This window comes from Mustela lutreola, chromosome 3 (genome assembly GCF_030435805.1).
Source record: "Mustela lutreola isolate mMusLut2 chromosome 3, mMusLut2.pri, whole genome shotgun sequence".
Taxonomy (NCBI): Eukaryota; Metazoa; Chordata; class Mammalia; order Carnivora; family Mustelidae; genus Mustela; species Mustela lutreola.
In genome coordinates, this window is record NC_081292.1 from 67,686,728 (window position 1) to 67,707,821 (window position 21,094).

General features: G+C 42.9%; 1 non-coding gene across 1 annotated transcript; it reads left to right on the plus strand.

The window, feature by feature from the left end:
- The first annotated feature begins 20,444 nt into the window (after nucleotides 1-20,444).
- LOC131828254 (U4 spliceosomal RNA) lies at nucleotides 20,445-20,584 on the plus strand. The gene has a single exon (XR_009352305.1). It is a non-coding gene; the product is annotated as a U4 spliceosomal RNA (small nuclear RNA).
- Nucleotides 20,585-21,094: the final 510 nt, after the last annotated feature.

Sequence of the window (21,094 nt, forward strand, 5' to 3'; positions counted from 1 at the left end):
TTTAGAACATTAGTGTGCTATTCTCCTTACGCTGCTATAACATACGGTGGGAGGCTTGAACAAAAGAAGTTTATTTTGTTAATTTTGGAGGCTGCAAAATCCAAGATTAACGTGTTTGCAAATTCATTTTTCTAGTGAGGGTCCTCTACCTTGCTTGTAGAGGACCCCTTCCCTCATCTCCTCACATGACCTTTCCTCTGTGCTTGAGCTCAGATAGAGAGAGCGAGCACTCTGGTGTTTGTTCTTATAGGGATCAGGGCCCCACCCTTATGAAGTCATTTAACCCTAATTGCTTCTGAGGATGCCCCATCTCTAATATAGTTACAATTGGGGGTTAGAACTGCAACATATGAATTTTGGGGAGATACATTCAGTCTATAACAATTAGCAACACTTGAATAAAATTCATAGATTAGAAAAGAGTATGGTACCCGTGTCAAGTTTCATGATTTTGATTATTGTACTATGTTGTATAAATGAATTATTTTTTGAAATTTTAAAAACACATTATTTATTAATTTTTTAAAGTTTTGAATTAAAATATAATGTATTATTGGCTTCAGGGGTACAGGTCTATGAATCATCAGTCTTATACAATTCACAGTACATGACCTCCCCAATGTACATCACCCAGCCACCCTATCTCTCCCCCCAACCCCTTAACAATCCTGAGTTTGTTTCCTGAGATTAAGAGTCTTTTATGGTTTGTCTCCCTCCTGAATCCCATTTTGTTTCCATTTTTCTCTCATTTCCTCCCACAGCCCCTTGCCTTGCCTCTCAAATTCCTCACATCAGAGAGATTATGTGATAATTATCTTTCTGATTGGCTTATTTCACTTAGCATAATACCCTCTATTCCATCCATGTTGATGCAAATGGCAAGATTTTGCTTCTTTTTGAAGGCTGCATAGTATTCCATTGTAGATTATATACCACCTGTTCTTTATCCATTCATCTGTTTATGGACATAGTTTGGCTACTGTGGAAATTGCTGCTATAAACATTGGGGTGCTCATGCCCCTTTGGATCTTTAGGGTAAGTACCTAGTAGTGTGATTGCTGGGTTTTTGGGTAGCTCTATTTTCAACTTTTTGAGGAACCTCCATACTATTTTCCAGAGTGGCTGCACCAACTTGCATTCCTACCAATGGTGTAGGAGTGTTCCCCTTTCTCTGCATCCTCACCAACATTTGTCGTTTCCTGACTTGTTAATTTTAGCCATTCTGACTGGTGTGAGGTGGTACCTCACTGTGGTTTTGACTGGTATTTCCTTGATGCTGAGTGATGTTGAAGCACTTTTTCATGTACTGTTGGCCATTTGGATGTCTTCTTTGCAGAAATATCTGTTCATGTCCTCTGCCCATTTCTTGATTGGATTATTTGTTCTTTGGGTGTTGAGTTTGATAAGTTCTTTTTAGATTTTGGATACTAGCCCTTTATCTAATATGTCATTTGTGAATATCTTCTTTCATTCTGTCAGTTGTCTTTTGCTTTTGTTGACTGTTTCCTTTAGTGTGCAAAAGCTTTTGATCTTGATGAAGTCCCAATAGTTCATTTTTGCCCTTGCTTCCCTTGCCTTTGGTGATGTTTCTAAGAAGAAGTTGTTGCTGCAGAGGTGGAAGAGGTTGCTGCCTGTGTTCTCTTCAAGGATTTTGATGGATTCCTGTCTCACATTGAGGTCTTTCATCTATTTTGAGTCTATTTTTGTGTGTGGTGTAAAAAAATGGTCCAATTTCATTCTTCTGCATGTGGATGTCCTATTTTTCCATCACCATTTGTTGAAGAGACTCTTTTTTCCATTGGAATTTCTTTCCTGCTTTGTAGAAGATTAGTTGACCATAGAGTTGAGGGTCCATTTCTGGGCTCTCTATTCTATTCCATTGATCTATATGTCTGTTTTTGTGCCAGTACCATACTGTCTTGATGATGACAGCTTTGTAATAGAGCTTGAAGTCTGGAATTGAGATGCCATCAACTTTGGTTTTCTATCTCAACATTCCTCTGGCTATTTGGTGTCTTTTCTGGTTCCATGTAAGTTTTAAGATTATTTGTTCCATTTCCTTGAAAAAAAATTGATGGCATTTTGATAGGGATTGTGTTAAATGTGTAGATTACTTTAGGTAGCATAGACCTATCACAATATCTGTTCTTCCAATCCATGAGCATGGAATGTTTTTCCATTTCTTTGTGTCTTCCTCCATTTCTTTCATGAGTACTTTACAGTTTTCTGGGTATAGATTCTTTGCCTCTTTGGTTAGGTTTTTCCCTAGGTATCTTTTTGTTTTGGGCGCAATGTAAATGGGACCGACTCCTTAATTTCTCTTTCTTCTGTCTTGCTGTTGGTGTATAGAAATGCAACTGATTTCTGTGCATTGATTTTATATCCTGACAATTTACTAAATTCCTGTATGAGTTCTAGCAGTTTTGGAGTGGAGTCTTTTGGGTTTTCCACATAAAGTATCATCTGCAAAGAGTGTTAGTTTGACTTCTTCTTTGCCAATTTGGATGCCTTTAATTTCTTTTTGTTGTCTGATTGTTGAGGCTGGGACTTGTAGTACTATGTTGAATAGTGGTGGTGATAGTGGACAGCCCTGACCTTGGAGAAAAGCTCTCAGTTTTTCCTTATTAAGAATGATATTTGCTGTGGGTTTTTCATAGATGGCTTTGATGATATTGAAGTATGTAGCCTCTATCCCTACACTCTGAAGAGTTTTGATCAAGAAAAGTTGCTGTACTTTGTCAAATGCTTTTTCATCATTTATTGAGAGTATCATATGTTCTTGTTCTTACTGTTTTTAATGTATTGTATCACATTGATTGATTTATGGATGTTGAACCAACCTTGCAGCCCTGGAATAAATCCCATTTGGTCATGGTGAATAATCCTTTTAATGTACTGTTGGATCCTATTGGCTAGTATTTTGGTGAGAATTTTTGCATCCGTGTTCTTCAAGGCTATTGGTCTATAATTCTCCTTTTTGATAGGGTCTTTGTCTGGTTTTGGGATCAAGGTAATGCTGGCCTCATAAAATGAGTTTGGAAGTTTTCCCTCCATTTTTATTTTTTGAAACATTTCAGGAGAATAGGTATTAATTCTTCTTTAAATGTTTTGTAGAATTCCTCTGGGAAGCCGCCTGGCCCTGGGCGCTTGTTTTTGTTTTGGAGATTTTTAATGACTACTTCAGTTTCCTTACTGGTTATGGGTCTGTTCAGGTTTTCTATTTCTTTCTGATCCAGTTATGGTAGTTTATATGCCTCTAAGAATGCATCCATTTCTTCTAGATTGTCAAATTTGCTGGTGTATAGTTGCTCATAATATATTTTTATAATTGTATTTTTTTGGTGTTGGTTGTGATCTCTCTTCTTTCATTCATGATTTTATTAACTTGCCTCCTTTCTCTTTTCTTTTTGATAAGTTTGGCCAGGGGCTTATTAATCTTATTAATTCTTTCAAAGAACACGTTCCTAGATTTGTTCTAGATTTGTCTAGATTGTCCTAGATTTGTTCCTTGATTTGTTCTACTGTTCTTTTGGTTTCTATTTCATTAATTTCTGCTCTGATCCTTATGATTTCTCTTTTCCTGCTGGGTTTAGGGCTTCTTTGCTGTTCTTTCTCCACCTCCTTTAGGTGTAGGGTTAGGTTGTATACTTGAGACTTTTCTTGTTTCTTGAGAAAGGCTTGAATTGCTATATACTTTTCTCTCAGGACTGCCTTTGCTATGTCCCAAAGATTTTGAAATGCTGTGTTTTCATTTTCATTTATTACCATGAATTTTTAAAATTCATCTTTGATTTCCTGGTTGACCCATTCATTCTTTGATAGGATGCTCTTTACTTCTATGTATTTGAGTTCTTTCCAAATTTCTTCTTGTGACTGAGTTCCAGTTTCAAAGCTTTGTGGTCTGAAAATATTCAGGGAAGGATCCCAATCTTTTGGTATCAACTGAGACCCACTTTGTGACCCAGGATGTGATCTATTCTGGAGAATGTTCCATGAGCACTTGAGGAGAATGTGTATTCTTCTGTTTCTTTAGGATGGAATGTTCTGATTATATCAGTAAAGTCCAGTTGGTCCAGTGTGTTATTCAGAGCCCTTCTTTCCTTGTTAATCTTCTGATTAGATGGTTTGTCCATTTCAGTGAGTGGGGTGTTTGTTAGGGGCATAGCTATTTAAAACTTTTAGATCTTCTGGTTGGACAGACCCGTTAAGTATGATATAGTGTCCTTCCTCATCTCTTATTATTGTCTTTGGCTTAATGGTTGATTTATCTGATATAAGGATTGCCACCCCAGCTTTCTTTTGATGTTCATTAGCATGGTAAATTGTTTTCCACTCCCTCACTTTAAATCTGGAGGTATCTTTGGTCTAAAATGAGTTTCTTGCAGACAACATATTGATGGGTCTTGGTTTTTTTTTTTTTTTTTAATCCATTCTGATACCCTGTGTCTTTTGATTGGGGCATTTAGCCCATTTACTTTCAGGGTAACTATTGAAAGATATGAATTTAGTTCCATTCTATTGCCTGTAAGGTGACTGTTACTGTATATTGTCTCTGTTCCTTTCTGGTCTGTTATTTTTAGGCTCTCTCTTTGCTGAGAGGACCCCTTTCAATATTTCCCGTAGGACTGGTTTGGTGTTTGCAAATTCTTCTAGTTTCTGTTTGTACTGGAAGTTTTTCAAATCTCTCCTTCTATTTTCAGTGCTAACCTAGCTGGATATAGTATTCTTGGATGCATATTTTTCTCATTTAGTGCTCTGAATATATCATGCCAGTCCTTTCTGGCCTGCCAAGTCTCTGTGGATAGGTCTGCTGCCAATCTAATATTTCTACCATTGTATGTTATAGACTTCTTGTCCCAAGCTGCTTTCAGGGTTTTCTCTTTGTCACTGAGACTTGTAAGTTTTACTATTAGATGATGGTGTGTGGACCTATTTTTATTGATTTTGAAGGGGGGTTCTCTGTGCCTTCTGGATTTTGATGCTTGTTCCCTTCACCAAATTAGGGAAATTCTCTGCTATAATTTGCTCTAATATACCTTCCATCCCTCTCTCTCTTCTTCTTCTGGAATCCCAATTATTCTAATATTGTTTCATCTTATGGTATCACTTATCTCTCGAATTCTCCCCTTGTGGTCCAGTGCTTGTTTATCTCTCTTTTTCTTAGTTCTTTATTCTCCATCATTTGGTCTTCTATATCACTAATTTCTGCCTCATTTATCCTAGCAGTTAAGAGCCTCCATTTTTTATTGCACCTCATTAATAGCTTTTTTGATTTCAACTTGGTTAGATTTTAGTTCTTTTATTTCTCCAGAAAGGGAGTCTCTAGTATCTTCCATGCTCTTTTTTTTTTTTTTTTTGAGCCCAACTAGCAGCTTAATAATCATCATTCTGAACTCTAGTTCTGACATCTAACTAATGTCCATATTGATTAGGTTCCTAGTTTTGGTACTGCCTCTTGTTCTATTTTTTGAGGTGAGTTTGTCCACCTTGTCATTTTATACAGATAAGAATAGATGAATGAGAGAACAAAATACTAAAAGGGTAGCAATAACCCCAGAAAAAATGTATGCTAACCAAATTGGAAAAGACTTGAAACTGGGGGGAGAAAGAAGGAGGAAAACACACACACACACATACACACACACACGTATGAGGGTGTATAATTATATATATAATTAATATAGATATATTAGACTGGTGAATAGAACAGAGCCACATTCTTGATTTTGAGTGTTTTGTTCTGTTAGAAGAAACTACCTCCCCAAATTTTAAAGAAAGAAAAATTTATATATATACAAAAATAAGGGTAAACATGATGAAGGGATGGAATATGACTTTAAAATGAAAATTTAAAAAGATTCTAAAACTGGAATTGATAAGATAAGAAGTTGGTTAAAAAAAAGAAAAGAGGAAAGAATGTGATCAAGCTGGAGACTAGAACAAAGCCATGCACTAGATTTAGGGTAAATTTTGATCTGTTAGAAGAAAACTTATCCCAAAACTTTAAAGAAAGATAAACTTATATGTATACAAAAAATAAGGTTAAGTACAATGGAGGGATAGAATATGACTATAACAATGAAAATTTTTAAAGATTTTTAAAAAAGTTATTGATAAGATAGAATAGTTTTTAAAAAGGTTAAAATAGGAATGAGGAAAAATAAAAAATAGAATAAGAAAAAAATAAAATTTAAAAAATTTAATTTTGAAAGACTAAAGAATCATGGGGGAAAGGCCATGAAATTGATGTGTTGCATTTCCCCTAGCTCTGGAGTTCTGTAGTTCTCATTGATTGGTGAACTTGGTCTTGGCTGGTTGTTCTTGCTAATGTTTTGGTGGAGGGGCCTGTTGCAGTGATTCTCAAATATCTTTCCCTGAGGCAGAATTGCACTGCCCTTGCCAGGGGCATGGCTAAGTAATCTGCTCAGTTTCACTTTTGGGAGCTTTTGTCGCTTTCTATAGAGCTTTGGAGGACGTGAATGAAGATGGCAGCCTCCCAATCTCTACCCCGGAGGAGCCAAGAGCTCGGGTCCCCACTCCTGAGTGTGTCCTCAGAGAAAAGCAGTCAATCCCTCCTGTCTCCCTGGTCTCTGGCTGTGCTCCCTGCTCACCTGGCTTTTTTTAATTTTTTTTTTTCTTCACATTTGAGTTGTTCTACTTGGTTCGAAAGCCTTCGGCCCTGGACATTATCCCTGTCCAGGGTCACTCCTGGCCAGCCAGCCCCCCCCCGTCGGGCGGAAAGCTGGGGCCCGCGGGCAGGGGGCGTGTTGGCCGGCCGGCAGGCCGCGAAGGCGGGTGGGGCGAGCGGGGCCCGTGGCCGGTGCCCACGCGCTGGGCCTAGGCAGGCGCGCCGGCCTTGTGAGGAGATGGGCGGGAGTGCACGAGGCGGGGGCGAGAGCCGGGAACAGAGGTGTGGGGGGCGCTCGCAATTCAACTGATGGTCTCTTCTGGCCGCGATGGGGAGTGCTGGGAGCCCCAGGAGGGCTGTTGCGAGGCCCGGGGACTACGATCACTCGCCCTTATGGAGCCAGGGCGGTGGGCCAACGAGTGTGCGCTCCCGGAGCCGGAACCGGGTCGCCAGCCTTGCGTCTCCAGCGCACGACATCGGGCAAGGCCAGAGCAAGCACGCGGGGCCGTCCGTGTAGTCACACCCCCATCCCTCCGGTGTACTCCACCCTGGTCAACTAGCTCGGTCCGGCGCCCGCTCCGAACAGGGAACGTCCCATCTTTTTTGTCCTCCCTACGTTGGCGGCTCGGAGCCCCTTCTGGTCCGCCTCTGCCATCCCTCACCTGGCTCACCTGGCTTATGATGGAGCATTTCTATCTCTGTTGCAAAGTCCTGTTTGGACTCTCCAAACCCAGCAGATTCCTGCAGTGTGCTCCTGCGCCACTCCTCCCAGAGGAGGAAGGAGGTGGTCTTTCCTGATCTGCCACTTGTGGGGTCCCTGCTTGAAAAGCAGTGTCCCGACTGTGCCTCAGATCCTGGTTTAAGGTAACCCCACATTGAGAGTTCACTCCTCCACTCTGTCTCTGCCGTGGGCTTCACTGCTCTGATACCTGGGAACTCTGCCACACTCAGACACCCCAAGTCTTTTTGTGACCCGGTAGGTCTTGAGACCACACTGTCCCCCTCAGGGTTCTACTCCCCACTTAGCCTCTAGAATGACATCCCTCAGTGGAGTAGACTTCTAAAAGTTCTGATTTTGTGCTCTGCTGCTCTCTCACTTGCTGGGAGCTGGTCCCTCCCCCCAAGGTCTATCTTCCTGGGTTTTGCCTTGGATTCACTTCACATGCCATACCTTCTGTACGGTGGTCACTTTTCTGTTCCTAGAATTGCTGCTCTTCTTTTCTTCAATCTCTTGTTGAGTTTATAGGTGTTTGGAATGGTCTATTAACTATCTAGCTGAATTCCTGGGACCCTCCCAATGATATTTAGGTCTCCTACTCCTCCGCCATTTTGCTCCTCCCCCTATAAATGAATATTTTTGTTCTAGCAAATATTCACTCAAGTATTTAGGGATAAAGAAGGATAATGTCTTCAGCTCTCTTAGATAATTTGAGGAAAAAGTGTGTGTGTGGTGTGTGTGTGTGTATGTGTGTGTATGCATACGGGGCGGGGGGGGGGGGGGAGGAGATAGAATGATAAAGTAAATGTGGCTAAAATGTCAGCAGTTGGTGAACCCAACTTAGTTTGAAGGGCTTTATGAAAGACTATTTTTGTTACTTTTCTTCCATTGTGAAATCATTTCAAAAGGAAAAGTTATACAGAAAATGTTTGGGGAAGCAAAAGAAGTTTGACATTGTGGGAGAGATAGGAACAAATACTCTCCTCCTTTTTGTTCCCAAACACTGTGCACCAAGGCTACACCACACCTTTTGTGCTGAGGGCCTGTGCTTCATGTCCATCTCACTCCTTAAGGACCACATTGGGATTTGTCTCTGCCCATCACAGGACCAAGGGAGGACAGGCAGTTGATAGTAGGTTGCTGATAAACCTCACTTAACTGGCTCAAAGTAGTCAATTTATACTTTTATCTTTGGTTTACTGTTCACTTTCTGAAGGAGAAAGTATATGATGTCACCAAGGAGTCATAAATGAATCTGGAGACTAGGTATGATGATAACATCTAAATTTATTATAATTAATGAGCACTTTAGATCTAGTGGTAACTTATTTGGGTGGTGTGAATCCTTTAATTGGTTTCTCTCATTGAAATTTTTACAATGTACTTATAAAGATGAATATTTTCTCAGGTTTGCTGAAGAGTGGGATAGGAAATAGTTTCTCTAGGCCATAATACAAATTAAGGGGTAGTGGGAATAGGATAAGAACATAGATTATTTGGAACTCATTAGACCATTGCAGCACCATATTATATTGCCTGAATCTAGCATTCGGTTTGGGATTGCCTTGATTAGTTTTTTGATCTGCTTGGAGAATTATAAAATGTCTTTCTAATTCCATTGTGTATATGAAACATGATTCTATCTTAGATAAGGATATACTCTGATTTGAGAAAAGTAGGTGGGCAAAATACATTTTTTAGTAAAACATAATTTAATTTATAGAATAATCATTCTGTGAACATATTCTTTTTATTTAGGGATATTCAAATAATAATCTTTCTTCTTAAAACAATGAGAAAATCTTTATTTGGCAAGCTATAGCAAACTCCAAATGTATCACTTCTGCAAACCCCCAGTATTTTTGAAATCTTATATCTAAATGTTTGGGAACCACTCCTGGGGCTCTTGGATTAGGAGCTCCATTTCCAGAACTTTTTGCAGGTGGGTTCTAGAAAGATCTCTGACTTTTATTCTCTTCCAGACACTTGCTTATATTGTCAATGTTATTGGATGGCTTGATGAGAAGTAAGGATTTAGCCCTCATTGCTATTTTCTTGGCACATTGATGTCAGAAACTGCACTCATATTTAAAAAATTAGTTGGCAGAGTAGTTGATTCTACAATATTGAATGTGAAAGAACATTGGTAGCAGTAGGTTTCAGTGCACCATGCTGGAGTCTTTCTAGGGTCTGTGATGAAGGAGAAGTTGGTCAGTAGTTTCCAACCCCAAATCCTCACATAGAATGTGAGCTGTGGGAAAGAACAAAGGGTCCGTGGGAAAACAACCCAAATGCCACATGGATTTTCTTCTTTGACAATCCAGAGAAAATAGCAAGTCAGGATATTTGTTTACTAATCACCACAAGTGCAAGTAGCTGGCTGAGAAGGTGGAATGGTTGGGTGAGACCCAGCCAAGGAACCCAGAGGCAGAACATCTCTGGGCCATGTAATTAATCATCAGGTGTCAGCTACCATCTTTCCCCTGCCATGTGAGAAGAGAGAGATGTTCTCATTTGTGATACTTCCCCCCAACCCCCGCTTTTTGTGAAAACATAAGATGGAGTGTGTCCTGGGAAAAACATACCAAAGTATTATAACACTCAAGAATATGATCCTTGTGGGTTGGGTCAGTCCGTTAAGTGACTGCCCTTGACTCAGGTCATGATCCCAGGCTCCTGCGATTGAGCCCTGCACCCTAATTCTTGCTCAGTGGGGAGTCTGCTTCTCCTTCTTCCTCTGCTTTTCTCCCTTCTGCCACCCCCACTTGTGCCTGCTTGCATAAAATTAAAGAAAAAAGAATATAATTGCTGTTTTACAATTTCCATTTATTATCTTAAGAGTTGAAGTCATTTCCTGAGAGAAATAAATTATTACAAAATTGAAAGAATGAGAGAGTTACAGAATGTATACTTGGGGATGGAGTTGTAATTCATGTTAATAGAAAGCTGAAGATATACATGATTTCTTGCCTATAAATAAAATTAGTCCAATTATTATAGTTTGGTTTCACAGGTGTGAATTTATCCAAAATTACTGAATTGGACAAGTAAAATGAACAAAGTTCGTGGTATGTAAATTATTCCTCAAAAAAGCTGTAAAAATGAATTCAGTTTTGTTTGTTATGAGTAATCAATAGAATATTAACAAAATTTAAAAATAGCAAAATATTTTTAAATAGACACAGCTCAGTTCACACCCATGTGTAACACAGTGGGGTTGTAGAGAGATGGTCAAAAGTGAGAATCTGTTACTAATCCATATGAAAACCATGGAAAAGTTTTGAATTTTCAGTCTGCAGATTGTTCTGAAAGCTTTCCCTCAAGTAAGCAGCCCCAGTCTGAACTCTGTGTCCTCTGAGGACTCCATTAATAATTATACCGGGACAATAAGCATAAGTAAATCGTATGCAGGGTCCCTCTGGCTCAAATCATGTATTTGATAATAGGACCCATAATGATATGTAACTCTCGGTGGGCTTTATAAGCAGGGTTTGAAATCAGAGTTTTGATTTCCTCAATTCTAAAACAGGGAGAATTTTTCTTGCTTGCCTCCTTCTCTCTTCCCTTTTTTCCTTCAACACCTAGTTATTGAACTCCTACTTTTAAAGTTCTATACCGAGAATTCAGGAAATAAAGATAACATACTCCTAGCCTTCAAGAGGAACTCCTACTTCAATTAGAACGGATAATTAAAATTCATGTGCTTAGTGACAGCACCTCCCTCTGCTCTTTGAAGCCTGCAGACCCTTAAATTAAGTCTTTTTTTTTTTTTAAGATTTATTTACTTATTTATTTGACAAAGAGAGAGAGAGGGCACAAGAGAGGAAACACAAGCAAAGGGAGTGGGAGAGGGAGAAGCAGGATTCCTGTTGAACAGGGAGCCCTGGGATCCTGACCTGAGCAGAAGGCAGAAGCTTAATGACAGCCACCCAGGCCTCTCTCTAAATTAAGATTTAAGGTCAGTAAATAGGCTTTAGGCAGGGCTGGGAGAAGCCATTGCCTGGAATGGGCTAGAACACACCAGGAAGGGTTGCTCAGAGGAGAGAGACTCCCTGCGGGGCAGCACTCACCAGCGCCTTGGCCATCTCCTCCCTGATCCTGGGAAGCCGCTCCTGCATAGAGCACCAGCGCAGGGCTAGAGGCAAACACACAAGGGTGCCAACTGACCTTCTGTAAAATGTGCATGGATGCCATAAACCTCAAGCAGTCCCTCAGGGTTGCTGCATAGCCCTACCCTACACCCCTGCAAGGGAGACTCCCGCCTGTTTGAGGAGATCATGCTCGCCTCTCTCCTCAGACTTCCCTTCACTCACAGCTGGCTCCTTTTTCACTTGTTTATTTTTTTAAAAAGTCTAGAACAGCATGGAAACACTTCATCTTTCCCTGGCCATACCTCCCAAGCTGCCTGCCCTGTGCCCACCTGTTGCTGTACTTTTTCCTCCTTGAGGAGGGCAAGCTGAGGGCCCCTGGACACACTCAGCCCAGATTTTTTTTTCTCTTTTTAAGATTGTATTTATTTTATTTGACAGAGAGAGACACAGTGACAGAGGGAACACAAGCGAGGGGAGTGGGAGAGACAACAGTCTTCCTGTGGAGCAGGGAGCCCAGTGTGGGGCTAGACCCCAGGACCCTGGGATCATAACCTTAGCAGAAGACAGATGCTTAATGACTGAGCCACCCAGGTGCCCCTCAGCCAAGCTTGTTACACGTGCAACCCTCCCTTCTCTCCTCAGCAACCCTCCCTACTTGACCATTCTTGTCATCCTTAAACAGTGTTGAAGTATCTCCCACCTTAAAAAACAAACAAACAAACAAACAAATAAAACCGAAACCAAAAACAACAACAAAAAACCCCCAGCCCTACCTCAGGGGACAGCACTCTCCATTTCCCGTGTTTCTGCCTTTTCTTCACAGCAGAACTCCACTTCCTCATCTTCCCTCTTACCCTGATAAAATTCCATCTTGGCAACCATTGTCCAATTTGCTGTCTTAATCTTACTATCTAACCTTTGAGAGACTTGGGACAGTGCCTCTCTCCTTTGCTTGAGCCACTTTCTTCACTTGGCCTCTGGGACTCTTCTGGCTTTTCTGCTTTCTTACTGCCTTTCCCTTCTTGGTTTCCTTTCCTGTGTCCGCATCCTCCTACACCCAACTTCCAAATATTGGTGTCCCCGGGCCTCGGCCCTGCAGCCCCTTCTCTATATTTTCCTTCAGATGACTTCATCTAGTCCATGGTTTTAGATAATACTTATAAGTAAATAAGAGAGCTGACTCCAGAATTCATTTTAAAAATCTCTTTATTATACAATTATGGAAAATATGTAAAAGTCAGAAAATACAGATAATCAAAAATAGGAAAAAAATCAGCCATAAACTCAATAACCAGAAATAATCAGCTAACAGCTTGGTACATATATTTTTTCCCCAACATACAGAGATACACACATTCGTGCATGTATATATAAATTTAAATAAAAATATAATGAAATGGGATGATATATATATTATTTTGCAACTGACTTTTTAAATTTAAGAATGTTTTTTGTGGCTACCCTTTGATGCCAACACACACACAAGTCTCCAGCACTACCTTTCATCACTACCCAGTATTTTATAGAGTGTACATTCCACAACTTCTGCAATTCAACCCATTCTTAATTGTTAGAGTTGCTTTCAAGCTTTTGCTATTTTGCAAAAAGACGGTGCTGGCAATCTTTGGCAGCTTTGCTTTTGGACCTTTCTGAATTGCTGGAAGTGCTGAATGTGCTCCTCGGAGCTGGGAATTGCTGAGTCAGACGCAAGCGCATTTTCATGCATACTGCCAAAGCTCCTTGGGGTCCTAGGGCTGGTCCGTCCACTTTCTCTGGCTGAGAGACAGTCCACCGTCGTCACCTGTCAGGCCTTGGCTGACGAAAAGTGCACAGTGCCCGCCCCAAAGCGCAGGCCCTCCGCCCCAGGCGCGGCCTTTGTCCTCCTCCCCAGAGCTGTGCGCCAGGTCTGAGCTCCTGGGAGGCCCCTGGGCCCGGCGCCCGCTCGCAGTGCGCCACGTCGGGCCTGGCAGGGGGGCGGCCCAGCGCAGGCTGCACGGACGCGCAAAACATTCAGGAGAAAGGCTGGGGGCGGAGCTGGGCCGGTGGCCTTTGTGTGTGCCAGACACCAGATGGGACGCAATTAGGGACTTGCCTGAGCAGGTCAGATGGCAGGCTCTCCAAGGACCTGCTGCTGCGGCTGCTGCCGGTACAGACGTTTTGGCGGGAAGAGAAAATGCTTTTATAAAAAACACACGCACACACAAAACTTCTCTGTGACAGGCCTTTGGGACAAATGTCTTTTTGACTTTGTGTGTGCTTAGGGGCGTGGTTGCTGCCCAGAACTGGGCTCTTTCCTTCTGAGATAAAAGCCCTTTGCTCTGTCAGATGTGGGCCAACAAACAGGGGGAGTTTCCATATGGCCTTTCAGGGAGCAGAGAGCAGAGCGATGTTTGCACTCCGGTGAGCGCAGGCTGTCCCTTGTTCAGAGAATTCTTTGAAGGCAAAGGACCTCAGTGAGGGATGCCTTTGTGCTGGGTCCAGGCTGTGTGCACGTGCAGAGACAAAGGGTGATGGGGAGGAGGGAGGGACAGGGACCTCCCAGAGAGAATCCTTCCTGCTTCCCCTCATTGATATCTTAGCCCAGAGTTCATGGGCAGAACAAGACTTGGCAGGTAGGTCAAGGGGCCAGCTCCTTGACCAGGGTTGGCTTGTAGAGTGTTTGTGTTGGGGGCAAGGCAGGGGGTGGGGAGTAGCAGGGAGGTGGACAGGAGATAAGTGGAGAGAACCTTACTCTGTCTGTAGCAGCATGTCCTGTGATCCTGCCACCTCGGGGGATCCTACCTTTTTTTCTTTTTTTTAAGATTTTATTTATTTGTTTGACAGACAGAGATCACAAACAGGCAGAGAGGCAGGCAGAGAGAGAGAGGGGGACGCAGGCTCCCTGCTGAAGCAGAGAGTCCAATGCAGGACTCCATCCGAGGACCCCGGGATCATGACCTAAGCGGAAAGCAGAGGTTTTAACCCACTGAGCCCCCCAGGTACCCCGGGGATCCTATCTCTAATTAAGCCTGCAACAGAACTGATTATAGTAAACAGGACTTACCTGGGCTTGGGAACTATTTGGATGAAATGGGAAATGCCCTGTTTGTTGTTTAGGTTTGAATGGAGCCTTCATTTCCAGAACCTTACTGACCTGGACCAGTAGACGGGAAGGGACATGATGTGAATGTCCCTCTCTATCTTCTGAACATCGGCTCCACCGATTTGCCCTCTTCCGGTCTAGGCGTTCTCTCCAGAGGGCCGCTATTGTATCTGTGTGGTGACCTGAGTCTGACACAGGAGCACACCTTGTCATTTAAGCAGAGATCAGTGCACGCAGGGAATGACCCTGCATCCAGATGTACCACGGGGACATGAGGAACTGGGAGGGGTCTGCAGTGAGTGAGTCAGGATAAGAACCAGGAGAGAGGTGAAGGGAGAAGGCGCTCCAGAGGGATTCCAAACTACTGACATGTTTGCCCATGGCCAGCCTGCTTGAATCCACCTTCCCACCTAACCCTACATTTCTATTTTTAAAAAATTTTGTTTATTTATTTGAGAGAGACAGTGAGAGAGAGAGGGAGAGAGAGAACAAGCTGGGGGGAGGGCCAGAAGGAGAGGGAGAGGCAGAAAGAGACTCCCCGCTACACAGGGAGCCCAACTGACACGGGGCTCGATCCCAGGACCCTGACATCATGACCTGAGCTGAAGGCAGATGCTTAACCAACTGAGCCACCCAGGTGCCCCTCTAACCCCACATTTCTAAAAACCATCCTGGATAATATGCACAGATGTGGATCTCTGTTGCGTTGACATGTCATTGGTCTTCCAAAAAGTGGGTGAAATCTGTGTGGGACCAGACTGAGCAACCTCTGAGTCTCAGAAATTTTCTCCTGGAAGCGGGGCTCTTCCAGAACACTGCATTGCCAGCATGAGGAGTCAGGAAGCCTTGGATCCCATATCCGCTTCTTCCTCGTGTGACTCTGACTCTGCTGCCTTACTGTCACTAAGGAGAGAATAATATCCAGTTCACAGGGTCAGGGAAAAGTTGAAACAAACCCTGTCAAGACTGTGGTGTGGTATCTTCCCCGATGTTGCACTTCTTGCAGGAGGCAGGCAGCCTCTTTTCAGAATACTGGTGTTGTAAGATTATCTTTTTCATTTATTTTTAATTCTCTAACTCTGAAGGATTTAACACAGAACATGTGGTTGTCCATCACTTGAAATGTGGCTGGTTTGAAATGAGGTGTGCTCCAAGTGTACAATACACACCAGATTTTGAGGACTTAGGACAAAATAGAATGTTAAACTTTTCCCTAATCGTTTTTATATTGGCAACATATTGAAATACTATTTTGATTACATTGTGCTAAGTGAAAATATTAAAATTAATTTCTCTGTTTCTTTTTGATTTTTAAAATGGGGCTTCTAGAAAAATTTAAATTCCATATGTGGAATACATTATATTCAGTTAGGCACAGCAGACCTAAGTATTAGGCTGAAGAGTACTTTCTTACTCTCCAGCTCTCATTCTCTCTTATAAAGCTGGCTGCTGGGTGACACAATTCTCTGGTCCATCTTTATCCTACGCTCAGGAAGCACAGTCTTTCTGGCGTCAGTGTTTTCTAACATGAGGTTGTTTTGAGGCTAGGAATCTCACCTTGTTTTGATAAATCAGAAGCCAAAGCAAGGATCTGCCCTCAGGTTGACTGACACTGTTCTGGAAATGGAAGGTCTGGCTCCAGTGCCTTGTGTTTTAGCACAGGTGATTAAACAAAAGCCAAGTCTAATGGAAATCTGCCAAAACCTTTCAGTGTTCCTTGTCTTACTACTTATCTAGTCATCTCTTTTCTTCTTTTCTAAGTTTAACTCAAAGCACAAGGAAGTTAAGGCCTGAGGGGATATTTTGATACAGTAAGGCCTGTGGCAGTGACTTGGAGAAGGGGTCTTGGAGCAGCCCTAAGCTCTCAACCCTTCTTCAGCAGGGACTTGACCTGACGTGTGGTGGTCCTTCACAAGGACTCAGAGAGAGGGGAATAACTCCTCGCCTCTGCTGGGAAGCAGCTGAGCGTGTCTCACTAGTTCTCATTGAGGAAGTGATTTCACACCAATCTCTTTGTATTTTGGTGTAGGCCAAGCAGAAGAAATTGCATTTTCTTAATGTTAAATTCCCTTCTAAACAGTTTAAAATTCTATTACATTTCTGTTTTTAAGAGGAGTGAAAATGGGAGTCAGGCCTAGGGTGGGGACATCCAGGCCAGGCCCACGGACAGGTCAGGCAGCTGGCCTGCTTCTGTGGTCAGGGGTACTGCCGACCTTGGCCTCTGAGGCTGGAACCAGTCCCTCCTGGACACCCAACAGCCTGGTGGACATGGACGACAGGGAAGCCTCCCCACCCCCACTTCCAAGTGTGTGTGTGGAATGCCAGGGACCCCCCATCTCCAGCTTTTATATTTTATATATTTTTCAAAGATTCTGTTCTAACTTGGCTGGTTGCAGTTGGACAAGTCATTCTGCCTCCCCATTAAATGAGGGAATTGGCAAAACGGCTCTGCAGTTCTATCCCATTCCCAAGTTGAGTGATCGGAGAACGAAGCAACAGCTGTTTCAGGGGAATTGAGTTCACTGAAGAAGGGACGGAATGTTCTTAGAACAGCACGTACCCAGAAACAACTACAGGTGAAAAGAGGTCGTTTTCAAGTCGGTTTTCTTATCTGGTCATCTTCTCCTTTCTGATGGTGAACGTGCTGGGTGATAATCATCACCAGCCCAGACTTGGATAAATCGGCAGCTTAACTATTCTTATCATGACACACCTGTGCTCTGTGGCTATCTTCCTGGGAACAGAGCTCACGCCACTTCCCAGCCTTCAGGAAAGCCTCTGTGGGGGCTGGACTCTACTCCAGCCCCAGCCACCACCGAGATATTGATCCTCTATGGATTGCATTGTTGGTGGGAAGCAGAGAAGAGGGAAGAACATGAAGGAAGGGGATAATATCTATACTTTCAACTGGGACTCATAGGAAGCAGCAGGACTTCCCTAAATTCTTACGCTTGCCCATTCAGTCCCTCGCCTGCGAAGAATGCCCTGGTATGTAAGAACTCCAAAGCACAGATATGGACATATGATTGCTCTGCTCAGAAATCTTTGGGGACTTCCTGCTACCACACTTGGGCATTTGGGACCATCTATGACCGAACTCCAGGCCTTCCTTTCAGGCTTGCTGCCTCACCTGTCCCAGTCAGATTCTCTTATCTCCTGGGAGAAACCCTTCCTCTTGGTGCCCCCACCCTTTTTCTGGGCTAGATGTTCTTCCTAAAATGCTCTAATTTTGTATCTGCCTCTTGAAATCCTAACCATCATTTAAGGCCTAGCTGCTTCTGCAGCCTCCTTCCCAAAGCCTTCCTGGATTTCCTGAGCCACGAATTCTCTCTTCCTCATCCGAACATTCATCCTCTTTGGTTTGTATCTCTCTTTTGGTACAACTTGCTTTCTACCTATTCTTAAAATTATTTCCGCACATCGTTGACCATGCCTTTCTATACCTGAGAGCACGCAGCCCCTGTTAAGCACTTGATAGGTACTTCTCACATGCTTCTGGATCCTCCTACAAAATGTGATCAGCACAAAAGGGCACGCATTGGTGTTGCTGTGGTCGCTCAGCAGGACAGCTGCCAGGCCAGGTGAAATAGAGATCTGAGAACTGATGGCCTTAGACCGCCTCCAAGCACAGAGGCTTTATTTTCTAAAACTGAATCCACTGGGAGCTTGCCAGCCCTGTCTGCCTCCCAGAGAGGATCTTTTATTTTTGTCTCCTTCTCTTTTCTGTTTTGAGCCCCACACACCTGCATCCCTCTCAGATTGAATAAAGAAAGAATTGGAAATACGAGATGCACTTAAGGAAAAGAAATACACATTTTGAAAGATTATGTTGTGGTGAGGTCAATCTTACAACACAAGAAGTTTAGTTCTGAGTATTGTTTACCTTAAAAGAAAAAGAAAAAGCCCAAACCATATTAAAGGCAAGCTTTAGAGCCACTGGGCTCTAAACCAGGGCTTCTCAAGCCTGACTCACAGACACACCAGAGTAGGATTTCAGTCATTGAAGATCCTGATTCAGTGGGTCTGGGTGGAGTCTACAGTTTTTCGTTCTCCTGTGTGACGTCTGTGCTTCAGTTGGGTAGACCACAGCTCTAGAAGCCAAGATCTGCACATAATCTTCAAATTGTGTGTAGTAACTAAGTTTCTCAAATCATTTGGTTCACTTTGAATCCCCATAGTATCTGCCTTGTGCTGTTCTTGAGGCATATTTAGCAGATTTTGTTTTATTGTAGCTGTGTATACATCAAAAGAAATCTCCCTGAAGACAAAAGTCCCAGAAAATACTAGTAAGTCCTCCTCGCCTTGCCCTGCCCCCCTTCTCTTTGTTCTTCATCGGATTCTATGTTTATTGCATTACTGACCTAGCTCTGGGTTTGTCCCACCTGCCTTCTCCTTGGTGTAGCCAGTGGGCCCTCAACTCATGGTTTTTGAAGGAAGGAAGTCAACAGGGAAACTAAATCACTGAAAGCTTTCTGAAGATTTTGTCTGCAGATTTGGGGCCGTATGCTAAAAATTAGGGCTCTAGAAGCCCATGTCCCATTAAGCATGTTCTGAAAGCATGTGCCTCCTTAACAAGGCTGATTGGTTGGGCAGGGAGTCTGTCAGTGGTATCTGAGTCACTCATTCCTGAAATAGGACTTCCGGTATCAAGTGGAATTTCCCTTTTCCCATCCCTGGTATACTCGTATGACTCAAGTGGAGGGCACAGTGAGTAGGGAGCTCACTGACTTGGTAGCCCTGACATTGAGGGTGGGGCCATATTTCTTAACCTCAAGTGGCCAAATTATTTCCCCTCTCAAGAGGAGTTGTTGTGGCTCATGTTCATGGAGCCACCGTTTGAAAACATTTTCAAGAGATTTTTTTTCTTTTCCTATTAAATTTAAAGACAAGCAATTTCAGGCTGGCTGGTCTAGTGCTTCAGATATACTACAGCTGTGGGATAATGGGCCAATCTAGGATGGAGGCAGACATAAACTGCTTAGGGACTGTGTGACCTTGAGCAAGTTACTGAACCTCTCTGAGCTGTCGCTTCCTCATATAGAAAGTGAGATTGCTGGTAGGGCTACCTGAGAGTACCCATTTGTGAAAACAGGTGCTGGACCAATAGTAGCCAAATGTACAATATTGAGTGAGCCCTAATGTAAACTGTAGACTTTAATAATTTATAAATATTTGCTTGTCAGTTGTAAGGAATGTGCCATACCAGTGCAAGATAGTAATAATGGAGAGTGAAGGGTTGAGGGAGTATGTGTAAATTCTCTGTACTTTCTGCCTATTTTTTTTTTTAAGATTTTATTTATTTATCAGAGGGGGGGGGGAGAGCGAGCACAGGCAGACAGAATGGCAGGCAGAGGCAGAGGGAGAAGCAGGCTCCCCGCTGAGCAAAGAGCCCAATGTGGGACTCGATCCCAGGACGCCGGGATCATGACCCGAGCTGAAGGCAACTGCTCAACCAACTGAGCCACCCAGGTGTCCCTCTGCCTATTTTTTTCTGTGAAACCAGAACGGCTAAAAAATAAATTCAGAAAAGGGTTTTTTTAAAAAAAAAAAATATATATATATATATATTAAAGATTTTATTTATTTATTTGACAGAGAGAAATCACAAGTAGATGGAGAGGCAAGCAGATAAAGAGAGAGAGGGAAGCAGGCTCCCCGCCGAACAGAGAGCCCGATGCGGGACTCGATCCCAGGACGCGAGATCATGACCCGAGCCGAAGGCAGCGGTTCAACCCACTGAGCCACCCAGGCGCCCCTGGAAAAGGGTTTTTAAAGATGAAGTAAAAGATGCATATGCTTGAAAAAAAATTCAGAGTTCAAAAGGATACCTTGTGAGGAGTGAGGTTCTCCTGGTGCTTGATCCCCAGGGCCCTATATCCTATCCCAGAGATGGGATCATTGTCCCTTTAAAGAAAGATCCTTCCAAGCTTTGCGCAGTGGCAGTATCGTAGCCAATGAGGTTTATCCGAGGCGCGATTATTGCTAATTTAAAAAAGATCCTTCCAGAGATACACTGTCCACGTATAAGCACATACAAAGGTAATTACTGGGATGCTCTGGTGGTCAGTCGGTTAGATATCTGCCTTCGGCTTGGGTTGTGATTTCAAGGTCCTGGAATTGAGTCCTGCTTCGGTTTCCTTGCTTAGCAGGGAGCCTGCTTCTCCCCCGCCTGAAGCTCCCCCTGCTTGTGCTCGCTCTGTCTCTCTCTGACAAATATATAAAATCTTTTTAAAAAAATGTAATTGTTTACACCTTTTTATACAAATGCTGCATGTTATATATACTTTTTCATTAAGAAGAAATAAATTATAAGACTAATACAGATCAGAAAGCAATAGCATAAACAAAAATCCTCCATAAATGGTGGTGACAGGGACAGGGCAAGTGCCAGGGGTGCACACTGGGTTTGGTGATGGGATGGTTTTGATGCAGCTTTGTCAAACAGTTGTCCTGTCGACACAGCTGCCTCACAAAATCTGCATGCAAACTGTGTGCTTCCGCCTCTGACCACAAGGTGATATGGTGATCTAGGAAAGCTGGACATTCTAATGCGGCTTGTTCTCTTCAGAACCTTG